Consider the following 19,425-nt stretch of genomic DNA (forward strand, 5'->3'; position numbering starts at 1 on the left):
ATAACGAGGTCCCCTCTGCTCATGGCACACACCGCTAATGACTACAGCGCTCTTCCCCATGGAGCCCAGAGGCAGCCTCGCATCCTCTGCACACTGCGATGAGAAAGATGCTGCCAATAAATGGAGGACAGAAAGCTGGGACTATTTTCCACGCTGGATGGGATCCCCTCCACAATTATTCCCTATTCCCCCCAAATTTCCTGATTCTGTTGACTCAGATGATTTTGTTTCTTAGCACATTATTCAATTTTTCAAGTCACTGCTTGTTGACATATGTGAGTATCTTTAGGTAATAACATCTAAAGCTCAACAATCAGAGTGCAACTTTTAGAGAATTTACATTACATATTTGGTTCCCAAAGACATGATGTTTGTTAAGCGATCTAATCTGGGAAGCTTACTGCCATTCGGTGTTTACATGCAAGCTGTAATGAGCAAAAATTGAGTAAATTAAAAAAAAATGGACAAGCCTGACCAGGCGGTGGTGCAGTGGACAGAACATCAGACTGGGATGCAGAGGACCCAGGTTCAAGACCCCGAGGTCGCCAGCCTCAGCGTAGGCTCATCTGGTTTGAGCAAAGCTCACCAGCTTGGACCCAAGGTTGCTGGCTCGAGCAAGGGTTACTCGGTCTGCTGAAGGCCTGTGGTCAAGGCACATATGAGAAAGCAATCAATGAACAACTAAGGTGTCGCAATGTGCAACGAAAAACTGATGATTAATGCTTCTCATCTCTCTCCGTTCCTGTCTGTCTGTCCCTGTCTTCTATCCCTCTCTCTGACTCTCTCTCTCTCTGTCTCTGTAAAAAAATTAAAAAAACTGGACAAAAGTATTCTAATTTAGTAAGTAATTTACTAGCAAAGACTAACAATTTTTAGGCTTGTTTGCTGTTTCTTCCGTTGTTAAGTCACGTTTCTGACTCAAAGGCATTCACAGTTCAGGTAACTATACTCACTATTAACATCCAAACCTGAAAGGTTGGTTCTGCTTTTCCAGGTAACAGAACAATGGCAGACTGCCCTGTTGGTGCCCTCTTTATTTCACTGAAAAGTTGCATTTCTGTTTCTGATAGAGAAAATGGGGGATATTGTAACCCCACAATCTGAAAGACCTATATACCCGAAGAATGGTAAACTCCTAAGCAATTTAAACAACTTTCACTTCTAACTATTTTAATTAAAAAAATTTCCAAATAGACTTAAGAAGTGGTTGGGTGCTAAAGAAGTATGTCAAAAGACAAAAACTGTAAGACAATAAAGAGACAAACCACAGGCTGGGAGAAAATATTTATATTTGCAAACACATGTCTAATAAAGGACCAGTACCCAAAATACACGAAGAACTCTAAAAATTCAACAATAACAACCAAATTAAAAAAATGGGCCAAAATGCCTGGCCTGTGGTGGCACAGTGGATAGAGCATTCACTTGGAATGCTCAGGTCGCCAGTTCAAAACCCTGGGCTGGGCTGGTCAAGGCACATATGAGAAGCAATCAATGAACAAATAAAGTGAAGCAACTATGAGTTGATACTTCTCATTCCTCCCCAACCCCCTGTAAGATCAATAAATAAAATCCTTTAAAAAAATGGGCAAAAGATCTGAATAAACACTTCACCACAGATGTCAAATAAGCAAGTGAAAAGATAGATGTTCAGCATCATATTATTAGAAAAATTGCAAATTAAAACAAGATATCATTACACACCTATTAGAATTACTAAAATTCACAATACAAACAACACCAAATGCTAACAAAGATGTGGAGCAACAGGCACACTTATTCCTGGCTAGTGGAAACATAAAATGGTACAGCCCTTTGAAAGACAGTCTAGTAGTTTTTTTATAAAACTAAACACACTCCTACTATATGATCTAGCCATCATGTTCCTTGATATTTGCACAAAGGAGCTGAACACTTATGTATACAAAGAAACTGTCATACAAATATTTATAGCAGCTTTATTCAACATTGCCAAAACATGGAAGCAATTATGATCCTTCCTTACATAAATGGATCAACTGTTTTAAACCCAGACAATGCAGTATTATTACCCAGCACTATAAAGAAATGAGATATCTTCACGAAAAGACATGGGAAACCTCAAATGCATATTACTAAGTGAAAAATGCCAATCTGAAAAGGCTACAAACTGTACGAGTCCAACTATATGACATTCTGGAAAAGGCAAAACTATAAAGACAATAAAAAGATCAGTGGTTGCCAGGGTTAGGTGCGGGGCAGGGGGATGAATAGGTGGAGCACAGAAGTGTTTTAGGGCAGTAAAACTGCCTAGTCTGATACCATATTGGTGGATACATGTCAGTATACATTTGTCAAAACCCCTGGAAAATGTACCACACAAAGAATGAACTCAATTTTATTATTTATTTATTTATTTAGTATTTTTCTGAAGTTGGAAATGGGGAGACAGTCAGACAGACTCCCGCATGCGCCTGACCGGGATCCACCCGGCATGCCCACCAAGGGGCGATGCTCTGCCCATTTGGAGTGTTGCTCTGTTGTAACCAGAGTAATTCTAGCGCCTGGGGCAGAGGCCACAGAGCCGTCCCCAGTGTCCAGGCCAACTTTGCTCCAATGGAGCCTTGGCTGCCGGAGGGGAAGAGAGAGACAGAGAGGAAGGAGAGGGGGAGGGGTGGAGAAGCAGATGGGCGCTTCTCCTGTGTGCCCTGGCCGGGAATCGAACCCGGGACTCCCACACGCCAGGCTGACGCTCTACCACTGAGCCAACCAGCCAGGGCCATGAACCTGATTTTAAACTATGAACTTTAGTTGATACTATGTGTCAGTACTGTAGCACACAAATGTAAAAATGTTAAAAACAGGGAAAGATAAGAGAGGGAGAGAGGAGTGTGAGGGTTATATGAGAACTTTCTGTACTTTCTGCTCATTATTTCTGTAAACCTAAAATTGCTCAAAAAGTCTATTAGTTAAAAAGGGAAATAGTAACAAAAAAACTTAATGTATTTTTTAAATCGGTTAATAAAGTAATTAAATACTTCAAAAGGTTAATAAAATTAAACTCCCAATTATCTTACTTTAAGTATTTGTTTAGAGTATACATTTTAGAAAATCAAAAAACATTACTCACAATACATACAAACTTCTAGGATAGGGACACACACACACACACACACACACACACACACACACACAAACACATACACACCCTCAAGTCTAAAATGCCTGCGAGCTAAGCCAAGATGATCCCCTAACGAACATAAGAAGGGCAACAGATCAAAGTGACTCTTCATGAGCAACATTGCCCAACTAGTTAATCCAAACTACAAATAGTTGAAATGATGCATTAGCTAAGGTTCAGAGGCTTTCTTTGGACACTTAAATTCAAGAGGATATGTCCATCATCACCACTCAAATACAGCAGATGAAATAAACTTTTCTGCAGCATTAATAAAACCGCCTGAAAGTCAAAGGTCATTCATAATTTTTTACAATGTTAGTAAAACACTGGTTCTCAATGTATGTCTCATTAAGCAGCATCACCTGGAAAGTTTGTATTAAAATTTTTATTTTTACCTGTCTACTTAGAGGAGCAATTTTTAAAAATTAACTTTAACACACTTTCGCATAAGGAATTTCACACATATTAAAAAACAGAGGGGTCTAATGAAACCCTGCAGCCTCATCACCCAGTTTCAACAAATAATCCAGTTTCAACAAAAAATCCTTGATGATCACAACCCTGGTTCATCTATAGTTCCACTCCACTCTACTCATCCTCCCCCTTTATTCTGAAACATCTCAGCAAATACTATCTCTGTATGTCTTAGTACGTAACTCTACTCTAAAAAACCTGTAATCTCAATACCTTTGCCACATTTAACAAAATTAACAATTAGTCCTTAATATTATCAAATACCTAGCCAATACTTTAATTTCCCCAATTGTTTCCATTTTTTTTTCCTCTTTCAGTTTGTTTGATAAGTTCATACACTGCACTGGCTGACATAGCTCTTTAGCCTCAATCTGAAAATTCTCCATTTATGTTGGTTTTTCCCCTTGAAATTAATTTGTCCAAGAGACCAAGCCATTTGCTTGTTGAGTTCCCTCAGTTGCAGTGTGCATCTCCATGGTGTGTGATTTAACTCATTCTTCTGTCTCCTGTATTCCCTGCAAATGGTAGTTAAATCTGTAAGTTTCATCAGGTACTGATTTGACTGATTTTCATAAAAGATGCTGTGAAATGTCATCATTGCCCTAGACCTAGTAATGTGAGGTTGCAAGATGGGAGTATTCTAGCCTAATCATGATCCTCCTCTCTTCACTAGTTGAAGTGTGGTTATAAAGATACTTGTCGCCTGACTGGTGGTGGTGCAGTGAATAGAGCATTGACCTGAGATGCTGAGGACCCAGGTTCAAAATCCCCATGGTTGCTGGCTTGATCTCAAAGTCGCTGGCTTGAGCAAGGGCTCAGCTGGAGCCCCCCGTCAAGGCACATATGAGAAAGCAGTCAATGAACAACTAACGTGCCACAACAATGAGTTGATGCTTCTCTTCTCTTTCCCTCCTGTCTGTCTCTGTCTGTCTCTCCCTCTAACTAAAAAAAAAAAAAAAAAAGAGATACTTCTCTTTGTCAGAACTATTAATCCACTGACACATTTTGATGGTGAAATTCAGAATTAATGCTCAGTTGTTTCCCTTCATCCAATTTCAAGATAATAAGTTAACTCTCTAACATCATCCAAAAGTCGCCAATTAGATTTTGCTTGGACTATCACTATGAACTCATGGGTTGAAACAGGATTGATGTGTTTCAATTCATCACAGGTATTATCAATACTGATGCTCTAAATGTGCAGAGTAGCTCTGCCTTGCCTGTTGCTGTCAACTTTCATCCTTCACAAAGCTTCTCTAGGGCCACTTCTTTAAAGCACTTCCTGTCTTCCCAAAGGTGATCTCTCTCTACTTTGGACATGATAGCATTTTACAGCAACAGGAGGGTACTTGCCTCACTCCGTCTTATATCACAGCTGTCTCTTTGCACACTCACCTTGGGTCCCTACTGGCTAGAAAGACGTTCCCAGTGGCACCGCGCCTCCTGTAATTACTCTTTTATGGAGACTCATTTTGGTCAAATACCATTAAGAGATTTAAAAGGTACTTCACATAATTTTTTCTTGCTAGCATATCATAACCAATGTCATAGAAGATATATTTTTAAACTATTGGTTTTCAACTGTGGACCTTGAGAGCATTTTAAAAAATGATGGTGCCCAGGAACCCACCTCAAGTGCAAAAAATCAGACTATCTGGTCAGGCCCAAAGCATCTGCATGGTTTTAAGATCCCAGATGGTCCGTGTGGGTACAGGTATGTAAGTCATAAGGTATTTTTAGGTCGTTATGTTTATAAGCAAAATTCTTTTTTTTTAAATTTTTCTGAAGCTGGAAACAGGGAGAGACAGTCAGACAGACTCCCGCATGCGCCCGACCGGGATCCACCCGGCATGCCCACCAGGGGCGACGCTCTGCCCACCAGGGGGCGATGCTCTGCCCCTCCGGGGCGTCGCCATATTGCGACCAGAGCCACTCTAGCGCCTGAGGCAGAGGCCACAGAGCCATCCCCAGCGCCCGGGCCATCTTTGCTCCAATGGAGCCTCGGCTGCAGGAGGGGAAGAGAGAGACAGAGAGGAAAGCGCGGCGGAGGGGTGGAGAAGCAAATGGGCGCTTCTCCTATGTGCCCTGGCCGGGAATCGAACCCGGGTCCTCTGCACGCTAGGCCGACGCTCTACCGCTGAGCCAACCGGCCAGGGCCAGCAAAATTCTTGAGTATGAAGACTCTAAAGCGTTTTTCTTTTTGAGAAAATGTATAACTTTTTCAGATTTAGTTTAGGCTCAAATCAGTTTCTTTTACACTTCCTGGGCCAACACATTTATAACTGCTTTATAGAATTTATATATCTATATACACATGCACAAACACACACACTGTCTCTTAAAATCTTAAGATATCCTTTTCAACAATTTTTCTTGAGAAATTTAAGTTCTCAATAAATGATAACAAGCCAGATGCTGAAATAAAATGATACAAGTGAGAAATGATAAAACCAAACTATTAAGAAAAAAAACTCCAAAAGAACAAACATGCATTTAAAGCTATGAATAAAACACCAGGTCGGGGCCCTGGCTGGTTGGCTTAGCGGTAGAGCGTCGGCCTGGCGTGCGGGAGACCCCGGTTCGATTCCCAGCCAGGGCATACAGGAGAAGCGCCCATTTGCTTCTCCACCCCCGCCCCCCCCCCCCTCCTTCCTCTCTGTCTCTCTCTTCCCCTCCCGCAGCCGAGGCTCCATTGGAGCAAAGATGGCCCGCCCGCTGGGGATGGCTCCTTGGCCTCTACCCCCGGCGCTAGAGTGGCTCTGGTCTCAGCAGAGCGATGCCCTGGAGGGGCAGAGCATCGCCCCCTGGTGGGCAGAGCGGTCGCCCCTGGTGGGCGTACCGGGTGGATCCCGGTCGGGCGCATGCGGGAGTCTGTCTGACTGTCTCTCCCCGTTTCCAGCTTCAGAAAAACAAACAAACAAACAAAAAAAACCACCACGTTGGGCAAAAGGAGGTTCATAGCTGTGAGTATGCAGAACATGGAGTTTATTCTTGAATTATTATTTATTAATCACTGTATTATTTTCCATGGGAATAACTGTAAGCCTACTTTTGCCCCACACTGTATATGAAATGGAAATATTTTTAAGTTGAATGTTTTGAAGTTTAGTTTCCCTTATGAAACTAAAATAGAGATGTTCACTCAAGAACCTGCTGGATGACTAAAGAATGACCCAGGTAGGTTAGTGAGTGTCTTGCTCCCCTCCTTTGTAATAGAGCAGAAGCATTACAGACTTCCTAGCAAGTACGGAAGTGGAAGCGATCAAGAGGAGCAGACTCAGGCACTGACCAGGGCAGGACCCCGTGAGCAGCTCTCGGGGTGTTCCTGCTGACTTGCAGACCACGGCACCTGTCAGCACGTCCTCTGAGGCCATTGCTGCCTCGAGGCTCAAGTCCCTAGAAATCAATTTTAATCCGTGCTGCAGACAATGGGTGCAGAAGCAGCAAGCACAAGTTGTACTAAGTCTTGGCACAAGACTTTGATTGAATTTGTGTTTTCTTTCATCTCACAAAGCCCTGCATCTGCCTGGAGAAGCTCCCCTCCAGCAGAGGCTAACGGCTGAAATTAGAGAAATCTGTTAAATCATGTATAATAATCTAGCCTAATCTAAAAGATAAGTTACAGTTCTTATCTTTCCAGAGCTGCACAATCATGAAGAAAATGAGGCAGAGCAAGCCTTTTTGCCTGAGAACAGGAGCTAATCAGCAGTCCCTACTTCTGAGGAAGGGGAGAGGCAAGCCCAGCCCGCATCAGGATGCGTTTGTATTCTGAAGGGCCTCAGCATGCATGTGTGCATCTGTTTAAACAGTTAGCCTGGAAATGAAAGAACAAAAACGCCTCTTGTTATATTGCTTAGGTTTAAATCACTCCTGTTAACACAAGGAGATACAGATGATACTGAGAACTTTCAAGAAAGAAAACCGATACGTACTACCCTTCAGCTCCTTTGTGATTTGACCGAGTGTTAACACTAAGTCCTGCTCTTTCTAACACATATATTCCTCAGGTAGACCACGGGTTTTCTTTTGCAAGTATTTTTCCATGTATTCCTGTATTCTGTGAATTTGTATTTTTGTTTCTTGAGGACAGGAAACTGTTTACCCTTTTAATGCCCCCAAAAGAGTGTCCAACTATAGCAGGCATTCAACATATTTATTTTAAAGGCAATTCCATTTTTAATTTTTTTTAAGTTTTAATTTTATTTATTCATTTTAGAGAGCTGGGAGAGAGAGAGAGAGAGAGAGAGAGAGAGAGAGAGAAGGATGGGGGGAGGAAGGAGCTGGAAGCATCAACTCCTATATGTGCCTTGACCAGGCAAGCCCAGGGTTTTGAACCAGTGACCTCAGTGTTCCAGGCCAACGCTTTATCTATGGCACCACCACAGGTCAGGCTCAACATATGTCTAATTAAGTGCAACTAGCATGAAGATGAAGAACTTTCTTCTCACATCATGTTGGATTAATCTTGAAGTAAAGGGCCATCATTTATTTTATGCTTCCTTCCCTGATTGCATTTTTTCACACTGAATGTTCTTCCATTTTCCTCACTTCTAAAGCTCAACTGGAATTCTCTTTATTGCTAAATGATCGCACCGCCATTGACATGGCCTTTCAGAGCATCTGATGAGCTCAGAAAACTGGCCATCCAGAGCCTGATCTAAAATCAGACACCTGGACTCTGCAAGTTCTTTTTTTTCTGGGCTTTACTTTTTCTTGGTCACACTCTTGAGAGAAACATATTCTAACATCGCCTTCGCTGAAATTTAAGTGGGGAGTGAATTTTTTTTTAACTCACACTTGGAAAATACCAACAGGCTGTGGTCAACTCAGGAACAAAAGACGGTGTCTGGTCTGTGACAATGGTGTAAGAATCCTTTAGAAAGGTCTGAGGCAAGGAAGGTCTAAGAAGCAATATGGTAGCAGCTGCCCTATTTGCGTTTGCTTCATTTTCGTACTTTCTGACTCAAGTGTACCTTCAATGTCAAGTTTAATAAGCAGAGTAGAAAGTTCATTATCCACATGACTACTGCCAGAATCCATGCCCAGAGGGGCAGGACTTAAAGGGATCTTCCAGCCTACGAACTAATTCCAAATGTGATCCAGGCAGCATATTCGTAAAGGGCAGACAAGAGAGGCAGAAACCCCAATTTCTTCTGTCTAGATCAGGGGTCCCCAAACTACAGCCGGTGGGCCGCATGCGGCCCCCTGAGGCTATTTATCCGGCCCCGCCACACTTCCGGAAGGGGCACCTCTTTCATTGGTGGTCAGTGAGAGGAGCATTGTTCCCATTGAAATACTGGTCAGTTTGTTGATTTAAATTTACTTGTTCTTTATTGTAAATATTGTATTTGTTTTTTTACTTTAAAATAAGATATGTGCAGTATGCATAGGGATTTGTTCATAGTTTTTTTTTTTATAGCCCGGCCCTCCAATGGTCTGAGGGACAGTGAATTGGCCCCCTGTGTAAAAAGTCTGGGGACCCCTGTCTAGATGTTACATATATTGATAGCCCTTTCTTTAAATTCTTGAGGATTCAGCTTTTCAGAAAACCATGATTACTTCTTTCAAACATTAATCAGTAGATCAATAATTATTTTGACACATTCTTTGTTTTTTTGTTTTTCTTCTTTATCTCTGCGTTTCTGCCACATTCCTGCTCAGGTAAGTTATCAAGGCTGAGTTGTAATGTCCTGTTAAAATAGGAACACAGAACTAATTCCTGTCTTGATAAGTTTTTAAGCAGTGATATCCATGTCTAAATTATCTAGAGATTATAATTCACCTAGCATTATTTAAACTGCTTTAAAATAGACTTCCCTACCTATTTTAAGTTTGTTTTTCCACCATTCTGTTCTAAGTAAGGTATATCAGAAGCCCTGAGGCCGGGCCCTGGTTCTACAACGAGCTGGCTCTGTGAAGTTGGACAAATTATTTAACCTTTCTCAGCTTCAATGTCTTCATTATAAAGTCAGTGATGAGAATCAGTCTGTTTGCACTGATTCAGTAGAACCCATACCTACCATATTTTTCACTCCATAAGACACACTTTTTCCCCCCAAAAGCAGAGGGGAAAATGCCCATGCGTCTTACGAAGCGAAAAATACGGTATTTTATTAAATATTTTAACAAACCATTTGGTTCAGAATATTTTTTTTCTTATTTTCCTCCTTAAAACTCTATGTGTGTCTTATGGTCAGGTGCATCTTATGGAGCAAAAAATAAGGTAATTTTTTGTTGAGTTCAGTTGTTAAAATGGCACTTGTAATCAGGGTTCTCTAAGGTGGGTGCCTGGGCAGCCGCCTAATGTGGAAATCCCAAATCACATTCCTTACTCTTTTTTAACATTCACCTGTGCAATAGCATATTCTAAAGCACCCACAGTAATGTTCATTCTGTCCACAGGTGAAAAAAAATTATAAGTCAGGATGCCAATCAAGAAGCAATATGGAAATATCTTATATAATAGTTTTATTGTTTTCTGTCAGGTACTATTTCATACTTTTCATTAATATTTTAAAACTCTTTTTCTTATAATCTACTTTTGTGTACCTCTTTTATTGTTTCTTATTTAAGTATTAAATGCATGAAAAAGAAACTAACTTTCAGTATTTCATTTTTTTTTGTATTTAAAACAGTCATAAGGGCAGAGGACCAGTTGTTAAATTATTTGAATCCCACCACTGTATAAAGTACAAATAATATTAGTATTTACTCATAAGATTGTTACTTTAAATGAGAAAAAGCACCAAAAGGTGTATTGCCTAGCTCATAGGAAGCAGAAACCAATAAATGCTGGCTTTATTAATAGGCCTTTTTGATAAGAAGCCAAATAAATTTAGGGTTTATAATGCTGAAATCTGGTACAGAAACTGACATACTACTGTAAGCTTACCTGTAGTGCAATCATAGAAAACAAACCATCCCACTTTTCTCATGAAAAATATTAATAACTAAATTGAGATAATCGTTGAAAATAGTATCATTATCAGATCTTTTACAAACACACCTAAAATGGTTCTTAGTATGTATTGGGTATATTGGCACATTTTGGTTCATCCAAGGCCAAAACATAGGTACACATGATTGCACAAATTGGAGACAGTACCGCCGAAACATGATGCACTGCTCAAGTGCAGCCCAGCGGACCTGTGTTTTGACTGAGATTCAGTGCACAAATATTTTAGCACATATGTGACAAGAGACCTTTTTACACAGTAAGCCCTCCAACTCTTTTTAAAAGACGGCTTCTTCAGCCACAACCTGTTCTGCCTTCATTTGTTATAGCAATCTCAGCCCCTATTGGAAACCAGACTCTTGTGCTCGGAGATGGGCACTGTGGTAGGTAAGAGCTTCCCAGTGAAGCACGCTTCTTCTTGGCCAGCAGAAACACTGGGCTTGGTTTCAACAAAGAGTTTCACATCACACATGTGAGACGTTGGCAGCGAACTGTCAGACATTTCCTGCAGTTAATCTGCTAAAGATTCAGGTCACTAAGTCAATGTGTGCAAAATTAATGCAGGAAAGGGAGCCAAAGCAAGAGGAATGTTTGAGAGACAAACTTAAGCTTCCATCGTGGAAAATAACCAGAGGACCTCAATTTCAAGGACGTAAAACTCTGAAAACCTTTTTCCTATGAGAGGAAAGTACTTAATATCTTTTCTAAGACAATTTTCAAAAAAAAAAAAATCAAACAAATACCCAAATTGTGATTTGTAATTCATTTGTTCAAATAAAGTGCTTTAGGCATTGCAAATATTGACAACAAAAACATGACTTTTAATATTTGAGTTTGATAAGTATAGATTTGCAGCACTGTTACTTTTCAGATCTGTTACAGATGATCAAAACAATATAAGAATAATATTGTCATTGCTTTAAAAATATATGTACTAAAGTGAGTTTGAGTCCTTTACACCAACTCTTTTTTAGCCTCTTAATAGGCAAGGCTGTGAGTGAGCAGGAAGAGAAAGGATATCAGGGTTATTATATAAAATACTCACATAATATAAACATGTAATTACAGTTGACCCTTGAACACTGGGTTTAGACGGTACCAACTCACTCCTCCCTGCACCCCCACATCCAGTCAATAAATTCACATATAACTTTGACACCCTCACCCTGACACTAAACTAATAGCCTACTGTTGACCAGAAATCTTACCAATAACATAAACCATATGTTCTATACTGCATTATTACAATAAGGTAAGCTAGCAAAAAGAAAAAGTATTATAAAAATCATATGGAAGAGAAAACACATTTATAGTGTTTATTGAAAAAAAATAAAAAATAAATGGATATGTGCAGTTTAAACTGGCATTGTTCAGGGTCAACTGTGTATCCTTTTGCCAGTTAAATATAAGCTTTTAAATTTCAATGATATAATCTATGAAAGATTTATAATGAAATATAAATAAATGTCTGGTAAAACACAGGATAGGCCATCACACTTTAAATGATACTTATCAGTCTTGTCTTCACTTGAGCATATCGCAATTTGGATTAGAATTTAAAATCCAATAGATGAGGAAAAGCTTTGTTAATCATTGAACATTTTGATTCTCTATATATCTTCTTCAACTTCTCCTGACACAGTTAATACCTTCCATGTATGTATCAGTCTGGGCTACAGCTGGATCTGCACGCCGGGGCTGGTACTGTTTTCTGACACCACTTTATCAGGGGCATCCTGATTTAATACCGCCCGCCCGAGCTCACAATCCTGAAAAGCCAGCACTAATCCTCTTGCCTGACAGACCTCACTCCCAGAGTGGGTGTGGGGAGGAGGCTGCTCTAGCCTGCTGAGAATTCTAGAACCAGACCAGACCTCCCCATTCCCCCCAGGTCTCTAGAGTGAAAGAACTGGGAGCAACACGACTTCAGCCGGCCTTCCGGTGGCACTCCTAAGAGCTCATATAGCCCAGTACAAAACGGCTATTTCTTTAAATTTTGTAATTAAAAGAAATAGTAGTAAACAACCATTACATAAAAATTAAAATAAGGCAAACTGAATCAAGAAAACAAATTGTTTTTTAAGTAGCTACAGCCATTTGACCTGATAAATAATTATAACATTCTTTTACTTACAAAAAAAAAACAACTTAAAACATTCTATTTAAGTAAAAACTAAAATATTACACACTTGTTCTTATATATATTTTTTTCTTTTGCTCACAAGAGAGTCACTATGTTTCCTGGAGCTCACCTGAGCTCAGGGTTGAACTGGGAGGTTCAGGAAAGAGGGACGTGCCCACGTTCCTAGGGACGCAGGTATAATCTGCTTTGGCCAGATCTAGAGTACTGGACTCCCCCACCCATTCTTGTAAGAAAACAATACTTTATTTCCACACATAAAAGACCTGTTAGTTTTTAAAATTCTACCTCTAATGTTGCAGATTAAATTACAGAACAATGTCTCAGATTCTCCTCAAGGGTCAAGTGGTCCTAAACCATGGCTGTGCTCCATTACTTTCATTTTATACACACTTGATACATCCCTCACATTGAACAGACACACATAAAGTAGATCATGGTTTTGAAGGACCTCTGTTGGCTAAACAGCATTAGAGCAGCCTGATCACTTGGGTATCACCGGACTTGCATCTTCATACCTCCTGCTTAGTAGGTCTGTTTTTTGATGAATGTCATCTGGATTCTCTTTTTAAAATTTTATTTAATACTCCTGGGAAAGCAGGAAAAATATTCACTTTTCCTTATCTGACTATAGGAGAATAGAAAGATAAACATGTGGAGAGCAGATTGGAGAGTTAACTATTAACTGTGCAATGGGAGAGTTAGCTATTAAAAGCCATTCTAAATCTGAAATCAAAAGGTTTTTTTAGCAGTCAGAGTAATAAGCAATAGGCTTATTGCTAATAATCCTAGAAAGAAAATGAGCTCTTTTACATATCAAGTCATATCTTTTGCTTTGAGATTATCTTGAAGAGTACAGAAGAAATTATATTGCTTAAGCTTTCAAGTTTTTCTGAGCTGAAATCACTGAAGTCATGCTATATGTGGTACAGTATTGGGGTCCCTACAATGGCCCAGACCCGACTGTCTCAGGTACATCTGACTCTGGACGTCACCCTCAGGCACTGCATGGCCCATGTCCTTGTGGAAGGTGGCTGATCATGTTCTCTCTGTGAACATGTTCTTGTCAAGTCCTCCCCTCTCCTGAGATGTTAACATCATCCCTACTTCTACTACTAAAAAAGTTCAGTTTTCCACGAAAATGACAACAAACAGAGCTGTACATCTAGAATACTTAATGAAGAGCATAATCTCGAACTAACAAGTCATTACTTAATGCTGATCAATGGTGTGATTGAGAGGAATCACACTCATGGTGACTTTCCTGACTGCTATTTTCATGACCTCCTGCTGGAACAAGCTAGCAGAGAGTTGCGGGAGAGATTCTCTCAAAAAAACTAGAGCCGCAATAAACGTGCTTCGTTTGAACAACTGGGGAGTTTTTATTGTGTGGACAGTGTGAGTCAAGGCTTCCTCCTCAGTGCCTGCTAGAGGGCTCAGGACGTGAGTTGAGGGGTCTAAACCTGGGGTTCCCAAACTTTTGACACAGGAGGCCAGTTCACTGTCCCTCAGACCGTTGGAGGGCCGGACTATAAAAAAAAACAACTATGAACAAATCCCTATGCACACTGCACATATCTTATTTTAAAGTAAAAAAACAAAACGGGAACAAATACAATATTTAAAATAAAGAACAAGTAAATTTAAATCAACAAACTGACCAGTATTTCAATGGGAACTATGGGCCTGCTTTTGGCTAATGAGATGGTCAATGTGCTTCTCTCACTGACCACCAATAAAAGAGGTGCCCCTTCCGGAAGTGTGGCGGGGGCCAGATAAATGGCCTCAGGGGGCCGCATGCGGCCCGCGGGCCATAGTTTGGGGACCCCTGTCTAAACTCATTCTTGGCATCTTACTTTGTTTTTCTTGGTTCTGCTTTCAACTTATTTTCTTCTCATTATAATAAATGTATTTATGTAAAACACTTTAAATCCCTGTTAGAACATGATGGGATATAAATTATAGAATCCCCAAGACAAAATAAAGTGTATTTTTGAAACAAATTATTTTTAGTTTTCTCCTTATGGCGGCGAATTCTTGCCTGTTTCACTGTGGAAGCCGCTCTGAAATCCTGATATTCTGGATTGCATTTTTCTGAAGGAATAACTGAGACCTAACGGATGCATTTCTCTGGAGTACTCATCTAAAACCATTCACAAGCTTCACAGGCTCAGTCTAATGGCATTTCCCTAAAGAATGTGGTGGCTCTTTAGTGACTTTATTTGCTGTCACCATGGCATTCCATAAGAAATAACAAGTCTCTTTATTCCTTCTAGTTCTCCAAACGCCACCGTCAGAAGTGCTTCCTTGTGCTGGCTGTACATCTGCATACCATCACTCATTCCCATAAGCACAGAGGGGAAATGAGGTGCATTCCTCAGTGTAAAGAGGACTTAGAGATAGGCTTTTCTTTCACTATTATTAGAAAATGACTCCAAGTGCACATACCAGTTAAACACAGCTGTCTGTCACATTGAACACATACATTCCCACACAGCAAAGATGTTCTGTTTGTTGACAAAAAGAAACTTCCAATGACCCGAGCATTTCATGACTTAATATCTCATGTGGCCACTTTAATTTGCCATCTGTAAGAAATATCCTAGACCTTGATTGCGGGAAACGGTCACTAAGCAACTAACAAAATAGGGCAGTCTTGGCAGGAGAAGCAATAGAAAGACTTAATTCCATTTATCTAAGAAAAAAAAAAACATCCTTAATAGTTGTCTGACAAGGGGAATAACAGCAAGTTGTAAGAAGTTAATGTTATTGATGGAAATGGTGTATGTTCCAACAAAAAGCTCCCAGAACTTGAAATCCGTGACCTCTTCTAGAAGAAACAAATAAAAAGCTTAAAGTGCATTGGCTGGTCAATACACCCCACAGAATTGAAAAGAGAAATAATCCTTTGCTTCTCTGCTGTAGAAGAGAAACCAAGCCAGGTGTTTAGCACTCGACGCCTCCTCCCCTGAACCAGAAGAAAGGGGAGGCCAGGAGCGGGGCAGGTACCACCTGAGTGCGGAGCAGGGCGTCACCACAGCCCCATACTGGAAAACTGCTGGAGACTAGGTATAAGGGGCTTATTTTTTCTAATTTGAGATAAAAACTTTAAAAAAGCTTTCTAAATAGCATGACTCCTCCACTGTTTAGAGTACAATTATGGTACCTTAAAATTCATAATTAAACTGTATACTAATGTATGACTACTAACAGTGTTCTTAAGTTGTTCAAAGAAATTCGGGATTAGGCATTCCTTAATTGGTGTAACCATTATGGAAAACAATATGAAAGTTCCTCAAATATCAGGGATAAAACTATTGGCCCTGGTCTGTTGGCTCAGTGGTAGAGCATCGGCTTGGCCTGTGGAAGTCCTGGGTTCGATTCCGGGTCAGGGCACACAGGAGAAGTGACCATCTGCTTCTCCACCCTTCTGCCTCTCCCTTCTTTCTATCTCTCTCTTCCCCTTCTGCAGCCAAGGCTCTATTAGAGCAAAGTTGGCCCGGGCACTGAGGATGGCTCCATGGTCCCCACCTCAGGCATTAGAATGGCTCCAACTGCAACAGAGTAATGGCCCCAGATGGGCAGAGCAACTCCCTAGTGGGCATGCTGGGTGGATCCAGGTCTGACGCAGACAGGAGTCTGTCTCTCTGCCTTCCCTGCTTCTCATTTAAGAAAAATACAAAAACAAACCAACCAAAAGCTATCATATGACCCAGCAATTCTTCTTCTGAGTATTTGTCCTAAGAACATGATAACATATTTGAAAGGTATAGGTACCCTTATGTTCACTACAGTATTATTTACAATAGCCAAGATATGGGCACAACAATAAGTGCCCATTGATAGGTGACTGGATAAAGAAGATGTGGTGTACACACACACACACACACTGGACTATTATTCAGCCATGAAAAATATAAAACGTTGCCATTTGCAACAACATGAATGGCTCTTGAGGGTATCATGCTAAGTGAAATAAGTCAGATGGGAAAGGACAAAAGCTGTATTACTTCACTCATATTGTAATTTAAAACAAAAAAGTAACCAATAAACAAAACAAAAACAAACTCATAGACACAGACAACAGAATGGTGGTTATGAGAAGAAAGGGGTGGGAGGAGGGTGAAGTGGGTAAAGGGGTTAAATATATGAGAATGAAAGGAAACTAGATTTTTGGTGGTAAGCACACAATAGAGTACACAGGTATCACATTACAATGTTGTACTTGGGATTTATAGAGTGTTAATAATCAATGATACCTCAATAAATTAAAAAAATGAAATCTATGTTATGGTTCTTATCACTTTGTTTAACTGAGATTCTAATAAACAAAAAGACAGCAAACACTGTGCTTAAAGAAATAAAAGAACTGGCAACAAACTGGAGCACAAGAATCAATCACAATTAAGAACAATACTTAATTCTTTCTCAATGATGGTACTTTATACCATCCCCAGCTCCTTGATTTCTTCACCCCTTAGTGCAATGCCTTAATGGCATTTTAAAAATGATGCTGGGAATGTTTTTCAATGGAGAACCACTCTCTGAATTGTTTGAAGAACTCACTCAACCAAAATTACTACAATAATTTCCCCATGGGGTCAGGCAAACCCAATTCTTAAACTGGGGGTACTAGCAAAAAAAAATCCAGGGTTGTGTGTATGGAAGAACCTGAGGGTGAGGAGTTTGACAAAACACTGCCCACTCCCAACTATAAACGTTAGTTCTCCCCAGAGCTCTACTATAAGTGTTTTTTTTCTTCCTACTCATTCATTAACTATCTGCACAATATCATTCACTCCCATATTTGAATTAGTATAAAAGATAATGGCTCCCATAAAGTCACAAGCCTGACTTCTCTTCCAAACACTGAATGACATACCCAATTGCATGATAGATAGCTACTTTTATAGTCCAGGCACTTCAACTTCAATTGGTTTGAATTAAATTAATTATCTTCCCTCATAAACTTTTCTTTGTGTTCTTCATCTATGCAGTCACTCAATCCAGAAATTTGGAAGTCATTATCCCTTCCTGTCTCTTATCACAACCCATATCCTCCCCACACAGCCAATTAATCAAGTCCATTCAGCCTCATGATAGTTCTTTAAAATCTATTCTCTCCCCTCTAGCCTACTGCTTCTGCCTTGGTTCTGGTCCTCAGCATCTGTCGCCTGGTTCATTGCAATAGAAATGATTAGTGTCCCTGTTTCAAGTCTCTTCCATTTCAACTGCTGTTTAATAGAAGTATGTTTTTAAAACATAAATGGGGCCCTGGCTGGTTCCTCAGTGGATAGAGCGCCAGCCCATCGTGCAGATGTCCCAGGTTCGATCCCCAGTCAGTGCATATGTAATAAGTGACTGTTTCTCTTCCCTGTCCTCCCCACTTTCATCTCTCTTCCCCTCTCACAGCCAGTGGTTTGACTGGTTCAAGAGTCAGCCCCAGGTGCTGAGGATAGCTTGGTTGGTCCTAGCACCAGCCTTATGTGTTGAAGTTGATTCGAGCATCGGCCCCAGACAGGGGTTGCCAGGTGGATCCTGGTTGGGGCACATGTGGGAGTCTGTCTCTGTATCTCCCCTTTTCTCACTTAAAAGGAAAAAAACACAAATGGCCGAATAACTTCCCCACATAAAGCCCCTCAGAAGCACCCCCTAACCTATGGTGATAAGTGGAATTTGAAGATGGCCCCAAGATTTCCTGCCTTCCTGATGTACATACCCTGCATAATTCCTGAAACTGGGAATAGAGTGGTTCTTATTGTCATTAGGTTATTAGCTGGCACAGCTGACCTTAAGACAGGGACACTACCAGTGTGGGACTGACCTAATCACAAGAGTCCTTTAAAAACAGCAATTTTCTCTGGCTGGTAGCAGGAGGAGAGGTCAGAGATTTTCAAAGGAAGGAAGAGGGATCCAAAGTGAGGGAGGGTCTTTGTTACTGAGACAGGGGGCGCCTCATCACAGGGACCTCACGGTGGTTCCCAGCCAGCAGCCAGAAAACCAGTGGGGAACTTCAGTCCTACGGTCAGGAGGGAATGACATCGGCCTATGGCCCAAAGGAGTGAGCAGGTGGATCTCGCCTAATCCAGCCTCCTGACAGACACAACTGGTGACCTACTTGATTTCTGCTTCATGAGACCCAAACCAGAGGACTGGCTAAAAAATGCAAAATGATAAATGTGTTGTTTTAATTCACTAAGTTTATGGGAATTTGTTAAGCAGCAACCAAAAATGAACATCTCCAACCTTGACAGCACGTCAGATCCATCTGTCCTGACCTCCCTTGCCTTCCTGTCCAGCCTCATCTGTCTCGTCGGCCCCTAGACGTCTCCACACTCCCTGCTTGCTTTTCACCTCTACTTCTCTGCCCAAATTCTAAACAGAATTATGTCAATATCCTTAGTATAATCGGAATTATTATGTAAATTTAAACATAAATAAGTAAATATGTGAATACCACTTAACTTTAGGTTGCCTTAAATAGCAGCAGCGGAAGAGTTCAGCTAACGTTTTCCAATAATTAATATCTACTTGCCAAACAGTGACTTGAACATGTGCTCACCATGTTTAGTCACATGAACCATTGCCGAGAAATCTTCCCTCCGAAAGGAGGTCTGCAAGGCCAGCTAAAGTTTCAGTCATGCTTTCTACATATCAGCCTTCTTTCAGAACCTAGATCCTCAAAGAGAAAGAAGA

At 40.6% G+C, this 19,425-nt stretch overlaps 1 protein-coding gene across 14 annotated transcripts in view; it reads right to left on the bottom strand.

Annotated features, from left to right (window-relative positions):
• Positions 1-19,425, bottom strand: part of EPB41L3 (erythrocyte membrane protein band 4.1 like 3) — a 280,869-nt gene that overhangs the window by 60,882 nt on the left and 200,562 nt on the right. The window lies entirely within an intron of this gene.

The sequence above is a fragment of the Saccopteryx bilineata genome, chromosome 11 (genome assembly GCF_036850765.1).
Source record: "Saccopteryx bilineata isolate mSacBil1 chromosome 11, mSacBil1_pri_phased_curated, whole genome shotgun sequence".
Classification (NCBI taxonomy): Eukaryota; Metazoa; Chordata; class Mammalia; order Chiroptera; family Emballonuridae; genus Saccopteryx; species Saccopteryx bilineata.